The sequence below is a fragment of the Cibotium barometz genome, chromosome 41 (genome assembly GCF_041138505.1).
Source record: "Cibotium barometz isolate CiBa-2024 chromosome 41, ASM4113850v1, whole genome shotgun sequence".
NCBI lineage: Eukaryota > Viridiplantae > Streptophyta > Polypodiopsida > Cyatheales > Cibotiaceae > Cibotium > Cibotium barometz.
Window position 1 is genome coordinate 47904766 of NC_141086.1, and position 12143 is coordinate 47916908.

Here is a 12143-nt window from a genome sequence, read left to right on the forward strand (position 1 = left end):
AGGGAAGTTTTTCCGGGTTCGGTTTTGGAAAAACCGACGGATTAGTCTCTTGTCCGGATATCCGTGGGCGAGGCCTGAAATGTGGGACCCTGTCCCGCGCGAGGAGTGCTACTTCCACTGCTAGTACCCCGAATCCGTTGCTCGGTGGGAACAAGGATCTCACATCATTGATGCAATAGCATTCTCCAATTTTGTGTTGCACATCATCATTACATGTCCTCTTTTCTAATCTTATCTTTTTGGGGACATGAAAAATATTCCTTGTTATTCCTTATTTGAGGAGTGTATCTTTTAGCAATTGATGGAGGGCTTGATATCCTTTTATGATAATGCCCACTTCCTCGCATGCATTCTGAACCTCCTCAACTCTTAGAAGATTGGTAATGTCATCCATTATCTCATTGTGAGTACTTGACGTATCTTCTTGTGGCGTGGGTCTCAAATGATGGAAAGAATGTCATGCCTCCTACGTAATATTTCTCCAAAATCTTGAGGACCATTATCACCACATGCTTCTTTCAAAAAGTTCTTGTCACAAACCAGTAAAGATTACCAAAAACACCTTAATCTATTGAACACCATATTGGGGAATATGGGAATTTCCCACAAGTTTGGGATACGTGGTCAAAAGTTTGGATTAACCATAACTTGAACACCACTAATCCAAAATGAGCGCTTTATAGCTCTTTAGATTCCATTTTTCAAACACTTTCCAACGATAGGTCATATGATAGGGTTTTGAGAAACTTACAAACATGTTATCCATGTCCCCTTTTTTAAGTATTCAAAAATGGAAATTGGGAAATTCCCAAATTCACTAATATGGTGTTATTGCTTATAACAACCACGATAACCAAAAATACCTTAATCAAAATTACTTGCAATATAGACAAAAAATAAAAAACAAACCTTGCTGCATGGATTCTTCACTTGTTTGCGAGCACCACCACCAACTACAAGTTTTTGAATGTTATTGATTGTCTTCTTTCGCTCTCTTGCTCCCAGGGGGGGTCTCTTCATGCAAGAGATTGTGTCTTGTAGCTTCATAACGCGAGCCTCTTTCTCTTTGTCTCTTTTCTCTAGCTCTACAATATTATTTTGTGCATCTTGTAGTGCATGTTGCGCACTACTTAAAGTGATTTTTAAGCTTTTTGTTTGTGAGTGAAGGAATTGGACTCTCCATGCATCGCTCATGCTTAACCTTCTGCAGTACCCAAGCAGCCCATTCTCACCCTCTCCAACAAACTGAATAAATGAAGGGAGATCAGTGAAGGGTGGAGGACAATGCGAAGATGGATCATTAGGATATAAATATCCACCAACCCAAAGATCCACATTAGTCCAACCCTATTGTCTTTTTGCATGCTTCTCATGTGCACTCAGATATTCTTTCTGGATTGGTGCATATTCATTCAATATGCAGATATGCAAGTCCACCTTCCGCACTCTTGTTGAATCTGGAATTTCTGCCATTCAAAAAATGGAAGGGACTATTCTGAAGTGACTCAGGGATGTCCTATTGTATTCACAATAGGTCTATCCTATTGTGAAGAGGGAGAGAGACAGAGAAAGAGAGAGAGAGAGAAAGAGGGAAATAGACCTATTGTATTTGCAATAGGAGAAGAGAGCTGGGAAAAAGGGAGAGAGAGAGAGAGAGAGAATCTTATTGCAGAGGTTGGTAGGAAACATGACGAATAATAGTAATTATTGAAAGAAACAGAATGTGGGGGGAAATTCAAATACGACTATTAAAGTGGAGTAAATAAGATTGAAAGCATAGATATCATTGATCCTATAGTAGGGGTTGTAATAGCTAGAAAGAGAATCCTAGTTTAGGTCCAAAAGTAGGCGTCATTATGAGTTTTATCTCCTTAAGCCTCAATAAAATTAGTCTTAATTCCTTAAAATTAGGGATCCTTATAAGGCACTTTTTATGCTCAAATTCCCCCTAATGGAAGGACCATATCACCCTTGTTCATCTCCTTGTCCTTGAGCTGGTCTCATGAAACCATTGCTTATGTCATAGTTTTTCAACAATCATTCCATGCATAGCCCTTAGACACCTTTTGTTGAGTTTCTCAAGACCAAAGAGGATTTCTCAAGACATTGCTAATGAGCCTTTCTTGTATGATGACCCTTAATCTTGGCACCAAGAATTTCATAGGTATAACCACTTTAGTTTCGTATGTTCAGCTAAAGGGTATCGTGTTAATGGCCACTTTATATGGAGTGCAATAAGCCAAGAGTGGAGTCAACAACTTCTATTCCCAATCATTTTGCGACTCACCTCTATAGTCTTGGTAAAGATAGCGTATAAAGTCTTGTTCGTGCGCTTTCCCCATGGCCATTGGCTTGGGGTCAATAGGGTGAAGATATATGTTGCATGACCATAATATAAATTCTTGTAGCAAGAATTGTATTACCTCTTTAATAAAGTTGGTGCCATTGTCACTAACAAGCTCAAGGGGACACCCAAAGTGAGTGATCACGCACTCATAAAGGAATTTAGCCGTAAACATTGCATTGGATTTTCTTGTGGCTCTAGCTTCAACAACCCATTTTATGTAGTAGTCCATGGCGGTGCTATCATGTACCGGGCTTGGCTGTGTCAAGCAGACGGACTAATGGGTCCCAAAAAAACGATACCACATTTCTCAAATTGTTGTAAGAACACGACAAGGCAGAGGGGCATCCTATCCTTATTATGTGGAATGATTGTAGCATTTGACATATTTGGTGGAATCTCCAAACAAGGTTGGCTACCATAGGCCTTCCAAAAGGATCTTTCGAGCAGTAGTGTCTACTATTATACAAAGTGTCCGCCTTTAGCTCTAGAGTGGGCTTGCTTCAAAATAGAGACATAGAGTCATTGTTAATAAACATAGATCAAGGCTAGGCTAGTCTAAGGTGGATTAAAACAAATGCTAATCATGATTAGAATAACATCAACAAGAATGATAAATAACTAAACAAGATATGCAACCAAATGGACTTACTTGATATTGCTTTGAGATGAGTTAATTGTGTTTACATTGCTTGAAGGTGCCCCTTTTATATGAGGTGGCTACTAAGTTTCTTGAGAGCTCATGTAGGATAAATTAGATTTGATGATATGGCAACTTGCTATATGACCTTGTACCTTACTCCCAACCTTCTAGTGTGTACCATATTTCGTAACACCCCCCCTTGTTGGTGCCAAATCTTTGGGCTACTCAAGGTGGTCAGATGCAAGGTTGTACAACATATTTTCACCCCACCTTGATGGTGACTTGACCTATCTTTGAGGCCTAGAGGTTATCTCTAAGAGTGAGGTCCCCCCCCCCCTTGACCTATCTTTGGCCTAGAGGTCTCTTCTAAGCATATGGTTACAACAATCATTACCCCCCCTTGGTGCTCATTGCTCAACTCTTCTCCTAGGTGGCTGGGTAGATATACCATCTCAAATGATTTTTGGCCTACTCATTTGGTGGCCTTTACGATGTTGGCTTGGGTAGTAAGTTACTAGAGTTTTCCTCTTTGCTGACTTCATGCTTTTCTGCATCTCTTTGGCCTTTTCTCATTGAATTCTTTTCTTCTTTTTCATTTCGACATTGCCCTCTTCATTGTGCCTTTGGTTCTTTTTCTTGCACACACTGATATGACATTATGTCATGCAGCGGGTGGTCTTACCATGAGCTTCTTGAGTCTCTATGGCAGTGTCTAGGACCCAATAAATGCAAACATAAATGCAATATTTTTACGGGAGGGCCTTAGGTTGTATGTCCAGTGTCTAATCCCAATGCAAAACATGAAAATAAAATATGTGTCACTAGGACGTGCAATATGCATGCATATCACACTTATTTTTAATGCAAAAAATGTGTGATTATAAATTAATTGCATGGACACCAAGGCATGTCGTCCTCTTCCTTCTGCTCTTCCATGCAACCCTGGCTTGGAGCATCGTTGTGAATGATGACGACCACCACCACGACGAAATCATTGTAGCACATGTTTTACAATGCATTGGTGTGCAAGCCTCCCAATCAACACCCACAAGTTTCTGATTTCCACCATAGGAACAGCCTTTAGAGGAAAAAATGTATTTTTAAAATTTTCCATTTTTTTTAAAATTCACCATACGGTTTTCAAACTTTACGTATGTGCGATTTTATGTGAACCACAAGAATGTTATCTGCACCAACCTTATCTGCAAAAAACTGGCTGCTCAGAGACGATGTTTCTGCAAACAGCGATCGCCTGCTTCTAATGCCACTGTACATGCACTCTCCTCATTGGCGTACATGAGGATGTGGCCGTGCCATTCCCAAGTACGATAGCCAGAGTTGGAGTCATCGTGGAAGGTGATGCAAATGTGGTGGTCGCCCACCACGGCAGACAGACTTGTCGGCCTAGCCATCCCTGCCAGAGACTATGATGTGCACAACCTTGACCTTGAGGGCAAGTTTAGTGTAGCCACATACATATGTGTGGCAGTAGCTCCTGCAGGATGATGATGTTGATGGTGGCCGCCGTTAAGGCCTAGAAGGTCATTTGAGGATACTCAAGCCACATTATTGCAGGATGAAGCATGAATCCCCACGGTTTCTTCCGTGCTATGGACTTGCACTTTCCCTTCTTCCGCGCTATGGTGGTTTCTCTTGCTCTTTGTCGTTATGTTACAGGTCATCACCTTTAGCGTTGAAGTTTATGATTGGTGCCTACTTTACGCTGCCTTTCTCTTGGCTTCGTCAGTTGTGTTGTGTCGACTATTGTGTTGAGATAACTCGCTAGGCGAGATAGTTAGTTAGCTCATGACCAAATGGTCTAACCTGACCAAGCAGTTCTCACTACCAGTAGTTAACATGTGGCAGATAAAATTTTCTAATTTTCCAATCATTTTCAACCGTAATTGCAATCAATTTCATATACAATGCAATGTTTTTAGAACTCAAAGATTCTAGTTTTGCAATCGTTCGTTAGCGATCCTACTCAGTGATCCTCTGCTTCAGGAAATCTTACTTCAATGATCCAACTTTGGCAATCCTACTTTGGCGATTCTACTTTTTGTAATCTTTTGATTTCACTTTTTTTGGATCAACCAATTCCACCTTTCAGGATCCTCCAATTTCACTTTTTTCGGATCAACCAATTCCACCTTTCTAGATCATCCCAAATTCACTTTCTTTGATTGATTGAATCCACTCATCTGATTGTACTTTCTTCGATCGAAGAGAGTGGAATCGTCTCAATTCCATTCCACTCATCCAATTCTACTTACTTGGTCATTGCCAAATTGGATCGCCTAACCTAATCCATTAGCGATCCAAACTCTAATTGATGACTTTACTTCTAATTTTTAGCAATATTCTAATTATTTTGAGTAGCATCTCTGCCAGACTTCTGTTCAAGCTTTCTTTTCACATCTCATCTTCTTGATTTCACTAGAGGAATCTACTACTAATGTTTAGTAATTCTTTGATTATTCAATAGCACGTTGTGAGGTGAATCCATGAACCCATCCCAACATGATGAATAGTTAAATGGTATGTACATAAGATGGTGTAAGGTAGGCCCATGAAGAAAAAAATAATGTGACAACGACGAAGTGGATAAGGGCACAAGCGTGAAATCAAAATAGGAAAAATATGGGCCATTGAAGAAGCGGGTGGTGCAACAATCTAGAAGGACGTCGAGGCGGCAACGTTGATTCAAGTAGAAGAATTTAGATTGTTTTCGAGGACTCTCAAAGGAGTAGTGGTTTGTGTTACCACTAGAGAAGAGGGTGAATCACGCTCTGGATTGGAGTAGAATCCTGCAGTTTCATTTTCTTCATGAGGGTTGCAGGCTAGAGTACCAGCATTTTTTCAAGTTTACAGAAATGAAGACCGTCGCGCAGTGTGGAAGGATTTGGCTTGATCAAAGTAGAGGGTGGCTGAAGATCAAAGAACTGGCCTAGAGGTGTGTCCTTAGGTTCTCTAGCTAGCCCTTCTATTAGAGACTTGGTTCAATCTAGTCATCTTCAATTGTAGTAGCTGTTGAAGTGGAAGCTTGGAAGTGCGTTCATCACCAGGGTCTACCTATGGGAGACCTTTAAGATTATGTGAAGTTTTATTCTTGTCTGTTTACACCTATGTCTCAAGGTTGTTGAGACATTGATATGTTTTGTGATATATTGCAAACAAAGATTTTGGGTCCCATCTTCAGTTCTCATGTTTTGGTTGTTGATATCGTTTTCCTTGAGTTCATGTGGAGATGCAACTCCTATGTGATTCAGTCTCTTGACTGTTGAGTTGTTTTTGAGTCAGTGCTAACTCAGTCAAAACCTATTCAGAGTGTCAACCAGTAAGTTGGGCATTAGTAAAGTCAGCTGATGATGTAGAAGATTGGTTTTAGCTTGTCCTAGTTGAAGTGAGGTGGTCGTGAGGCACAACTGACTTGAAAAATTAGCAGTCAGATGAGCTTGTGGTTTAAATGAGGTTTATAAGGCAATTGTGAGTCAGGTATTGTCAGCTAGGTGTCTAAAAGGTTGGATCTTTGCCTGATTTGAGTGTTCAGAGTACTTAGAGGTCTAAGTGAACGTAAAGGAGAAGAATCCTAAGTCAACTGAGTCGGCTTAGCCATCCTTGAGAGGGCAGTGAGGTTGGAATCTGTTGTGAGTTTGCAACTGTCTCAGCAAAAACAGGGAGCAAATAATGTGATATCCATTCGAGTTTAGAGTTGCTTGAGGGACAGAGAGAGTCTACAAGATAAGTGGAAAGGTTTTTGTTTCTATGTAAGCTAAAAATAAATAAATCAAAAATGCATTTTCCCCTCTCAAAACCCAACGCAAACCATATTATATCAAAAAACTTCTTTTTTCACCTCATATTTCTCTCCCTACACATTAGTCTTCTCTCCAACATCATCCTCTTCACCCCAAACCTCAAATCTCCATAGCTCATTCTCTCTCTATTTTGCAACCTTCTCTCTCTCTCTCTCTCTCTCTCTCTCTCTCTCTCTCTCTCTCTCTCTCTCTCTCTCTCTCTTATCCTTCTTTCTACTGTGCTCAGATTTGCATCCTTCTCTATCTCTATTACATGCACGTGCACACATTCGAATCTCCTCACACCCACATCTACCTCCCTCTCCCCAACAACCTCTAATCTTTACTGTGAAACCTTCTTTCTCTCTCTCTCTCCCCCTTAAAACCTTTCTAGCAGAACACACCATGGAGGGTAGTGCATCTTTATCAACAAGGAGAAGGCCAAAGGAGGAGGTTGGGGCTCTGCTTATGCACAATACTAGGGATGAACACGGTGCTTGGGTTGAAAAACAATTTCAAAAGGGAGATCGGCCAGTGCCACTAGACCGCATCGAGTTTAGCGTCGGGATGTGGTCGAGCACCATTGGAAGGGACATCTACTAGGATTCAAAGAAACAAGGCGTGATGGATTGGTGGCCCTAGTGAAACATGTGTACTCGGCATCAGAAATTTCTTTGAGCCCACATTGTCATAGTCCTCGTTTCCCTTGTAATTGTATGCTTTCACTTTAGTACGTTAGTGTACATGGTATTTGAACTGTTCTTTTCAACTTTATTTGATAGTTTCCTCATTTCTATATATTTTCCCTTCCAACATCATTGAGGAGCAGCCCCCCATAAGGATCCTAATAGGAGCATTCTATGCTGTACGTGCACATTGGGGATGGTTTATTCTCTGACAGCACCCCTTCTAACCTTGCTAGTCTCGAAAGATTTTCTTCTACACCCACAAATATGTAGTCCTGACACAGGTCAATGGGTTTGAGAAGCTTGAAGAATTCCCATCTCCTTCCCTCTCTAGTGTTGAATGGCTAATGCTGCCTGATGTTTGGACTATTGTTTCTCTTAAAGCAAAGATGGCCAATGATATACATTCTTCTTCGAAGTACACAAAGGCCTCAAGATCGATTGGTCTTAGCTGGGCATGCCCTGTGTATATGTTTGCCCACGTGTTTTTGAGCCATTACTTACACACGAACACCAACAATGTACATGTGCAAGGTGGTAGGCTATGAAGAGATTGTCAATTTTCTTGGCCAAGGGTGGGACATTGTGGAGGGTATTGTGGAGGGGGAGCACAAAAGAGAGAATTTTATGTGCAATGTAGTGCATTACAGTGTGTCCTTTTGATTCTTGCAAGCTCGCACCACTTTGTATACTCGTTTCTGTTACGAGCGGTGGATGAGGAAGAAGGGTACATGGATACCCTTACAAGCTCAAGAGGAGGTTATAGAGCCTATATATCTCTCTATAGGCCTACCTAATGTGGAGGTAGATATTGTCCAAGCAAGTAAGCATTGGAGCCTTTTGAACGTCCGTGATCACCTACGCATTTTGGGATTTGAGATAATTAATAATGTTGGCTTCAATGTGCAGGGTAGGAAGGTAAGGATTGTTTGACATTTAAACCTCTATATCTGCTCACCCCTTTCTGGAGTCACTTACTATGTTTGGTGTTTGGATACATTGAAAGGAGGATGGAAGCAAACACTAAGGTGTCCTTGGATTGGGGGATAGATGATGTCACCTTGGTTCAAAGAATCTAAGCTACGAGTTTCCACTGTGGAGGAATTTTGTAATATCCCTCCATCGGAGTTTTGTATAAAAAAATATTTTCTTAGATAACTTGGTGTTTAAAATATGTTGTCTAGTTTCTTGAAGAGGTGGTTTCATCTTTTAAAAAATCAACATTTTTTTTTGGTCGTGTGAAATGGCCGCTATCTTGTATAACTAGTACTTTGAAGGCCATATGTGTCATTTTTCACTTATTCTCAAGAGCACAAGGCACCTCCACACTCAAGCTTCAGAGCACATGGCTACCTATGAACACTTCATGGACTTCCTCCGTTAGAGTGAGTTTCTAGAGGCCACACACTTGCATGTAATGTTCACTCCATAAAATCGATTGGATCTAAACACTCCGCCTCCATGAAGAAATTTTTGTGGACACATTATCTTACATGGACACCCACATCAAGCCGCACTCTGTCTCTTTGGCCACCAATGACAGATTATGGGTGCCCTCTAACCTCCTGGAGTACATCAACCACAACAAAAGGCCCTTCCAAAAACGGCTCAGAAGATTTGAAGCAATGGAAATGAAATCTAGACACTTCCTAGAGCTTGACAAGAAGCAAGTACGCAAGCTCAATAGAGGTGCCATTGGTGGTGGCCATAATTTCCTATCATGACTGGCCTGCTTTGTTTTCTTCCTTTCAGAAGGAGAGAAGGAAGAGGAGGTCGAAATGCCACAACTGTGCCTTGGAGGATTCATCCACAGCAAGGAAGAGCCTCAGACTATAGCGCACACAATTGTATGTGAAAGCTTGATCGTCTTGCAAAACAATTTCCAGGAGGCGCGCTAGGGCTCATAGAAAATCCACGCCACTTTGAGGCCAGTGGAAGTGGCACATCAATTGAAGATGAAGATGACTCTGCCCCCTTCTTTCCTGAGATAGAGATTGACTCTCTATGTCGGTGGCAAAGCAGCTACTTATAGCTCAAGGCTACTATGAGGGTGCCAATCAAATTTGGGTACCTCGACAATCAAAGCCTCTTCCTCAACGCAGCAATTAGAGGCCAAGGAAAAAGAAAAGTACTCAACAACACCGTCCACAAAAGCGGATGCGAGCTCCTCAAAGAACTCCACCAAGACAACAAGTGTGGGTACAAAAAACATTAGTGCAAGTACAAGGGTACTACCAGAGTAATACCAAAGCTTGGATTACCAAGCGCATCACAAAGTCCCCTAAACTAGCACAAATAAAGAAGCCTCAAACCAAGCACATTAGCCCACCAATTTATGATGTTCATCAAAGATGGGTGCATGTACATGTACTTCAACAAAAAGGATACTATGATGGTAATCTCATCATATGGTTGCCAAAATCGAACAACGTGAAGAAAACCTCAACATAGACTTCAAGCCCGACAGCTTCACCTAAAGTTCAACAGGAGTGGAGGCCCAAGAAACACCAAGCAAGTCACTCAACCACTCTTGTGCATTCAGTACCTACACAAGAGCTTGTATGTTCAAGCAACCCCAATGGTAACCAACGAGCAGTCTTATCTATGGCCTCGACAACATGTGAGCCAAAAATTCAAGAATCAATTCCCAGGTCTGCAAACAGAGACTTATGAGCACATCAAAGACAAACTCACAATGCTCTTGTCACCCCTATGGATGTAAAGCATAAGTGCACAAGAACCTGTTGCTTGCATGTCATGCTCTAGCTGACCCATAGAATCATTTCAATAAAAAATCATTGGGGTCAGAACTTGCACTTTCATGGGTTTAGGCCATTTCACATAATAACCTTTCACGACCTATATATATTTTAAAAAAACCTGCAATCTCACGGATTTCCAACTCACAGAATTATAACTCACGGAATTCCATCTCATGTAATTCCAACTCACGGAACTCCAACTCACGGAATTCCATCTCACTGATTTACCTCTCACGAAATTCCATCTTACGGAATTCCATGTGAGATCCCTGCCCCCTCTGCGTGTCAAACTCCGAAGTGCTGGCAGCAGAAGTAGCAGCCTCACACGTAGGGCAGAGCTTCCCACTCGGGGCCTCGCCCCCACCCACGAATGTCCAAAAAAGAGACTAATCCCCAATTCTTCCAAAACCAAACCCGGAAAAAACTTCCCTCGCCCAGAAAGCATAGGCAATTCCTCCAGGAAAAATCCTCTAACGTAGTTAAGGGCCTTAACTAACCTTTGTATTCTTACCGAACCGTTGATTCTTTTCCATAGAACAAGGATTATCCAGTGACTTGCTTCAACTATCGTAACTTGAACAGAATTGATTTTTTTTATAGGAATCCATCAGTCTAACCTAACCCCATCCAATCCCATGGGTTAGCCAACCACCCAACCACTGTATTGATAGGATCCATTATAAATATTTGGTTATGTTTTGTCCCGGGTACCATGGAAAAGAGTTCCTAGGCCCCCTAGCTGGCATGCAAAATTCAAATAGACACACCACTTACACACCCAATAGGAAATTGCCTTTTCTCTGATTCAACTATTTCCAAAACAGCATTGCAATAAAACCACATTGTTTCCATCATAATTCTTAGTATTCCATTTCAGGTCCCATTTCTACCTTTTTTACTTCCTAAACCAAAAAATCCAAATTTCAGTCATTCCTTCCTCAACGTACCTATGGCATCATCGGCAACAACAAGAACACTCACCACCTGCTCACTCAGGGGCCTTTTCAATAGTTCCTCAACGTACCTATGGCATCATCGGCAACAACAAGAACACTCACCACCTGCTCACTCAGGGGCCTTTTCAATAGTTCCTAGTCCATAGTACCTAGGAGTATAATCACATAAAATCCATATGGACTCTTAGTTGAAGATCAACAAGATCCATGTAAAAGAGCCATGAACTCATTAGTTAAAGACCAGCAAGGCCAATCAACCAGATCCATGCTCGTGTTCAGAAAACAAACTCCAACTCATTTTTTTTCCTCGTCGCACGTGTGGGTATCCTAGAGCCCGAAGACCGTCAACACCCTCTAGACTTCTTCGCAGGTCACCTAGCGCTTCACTCATAGGTTGCTTCCTTGGTCCCTCATCCACCGTCCGGAAGCTGACCATTTTAATCGAGCCGAGGCTAGTCAAGACCTTGGCCGACCTTGCCACGCGAGACATCCTTCATTGACTCTCCATCAGCTATTGCAACTTTTTCACTTAGGTCCCCACGACCTCATTCCACAAGATAGTCAAAATGCTTCCCTAGCATTCGTGACATAAAACAATCTTTAAAAAACAGGTTTCACATACACATACAGTTCCAAACAAAATTCCCATCTTTCCTTATCATTCCAAATCCTTTCGCATTATTCCTCATCATTTCTCATCATTCCTCATCATTTCTAATCGTCCCATATCATTCCATGTCATTTCTCATTATCCCACATTTTTCTACATTAATTCACATCCATTCACATCATCCCACATCATTTCCACATAAACTCACATTATCTCACATCATTTCCACATTCATTCACATCATTCTCACATTCATTCACATCATCTCACATCATTCCCACATTCATTCACATCATCTCACATCATTCCCACATCAATTCACATCCAATCACATCACTCTCACAT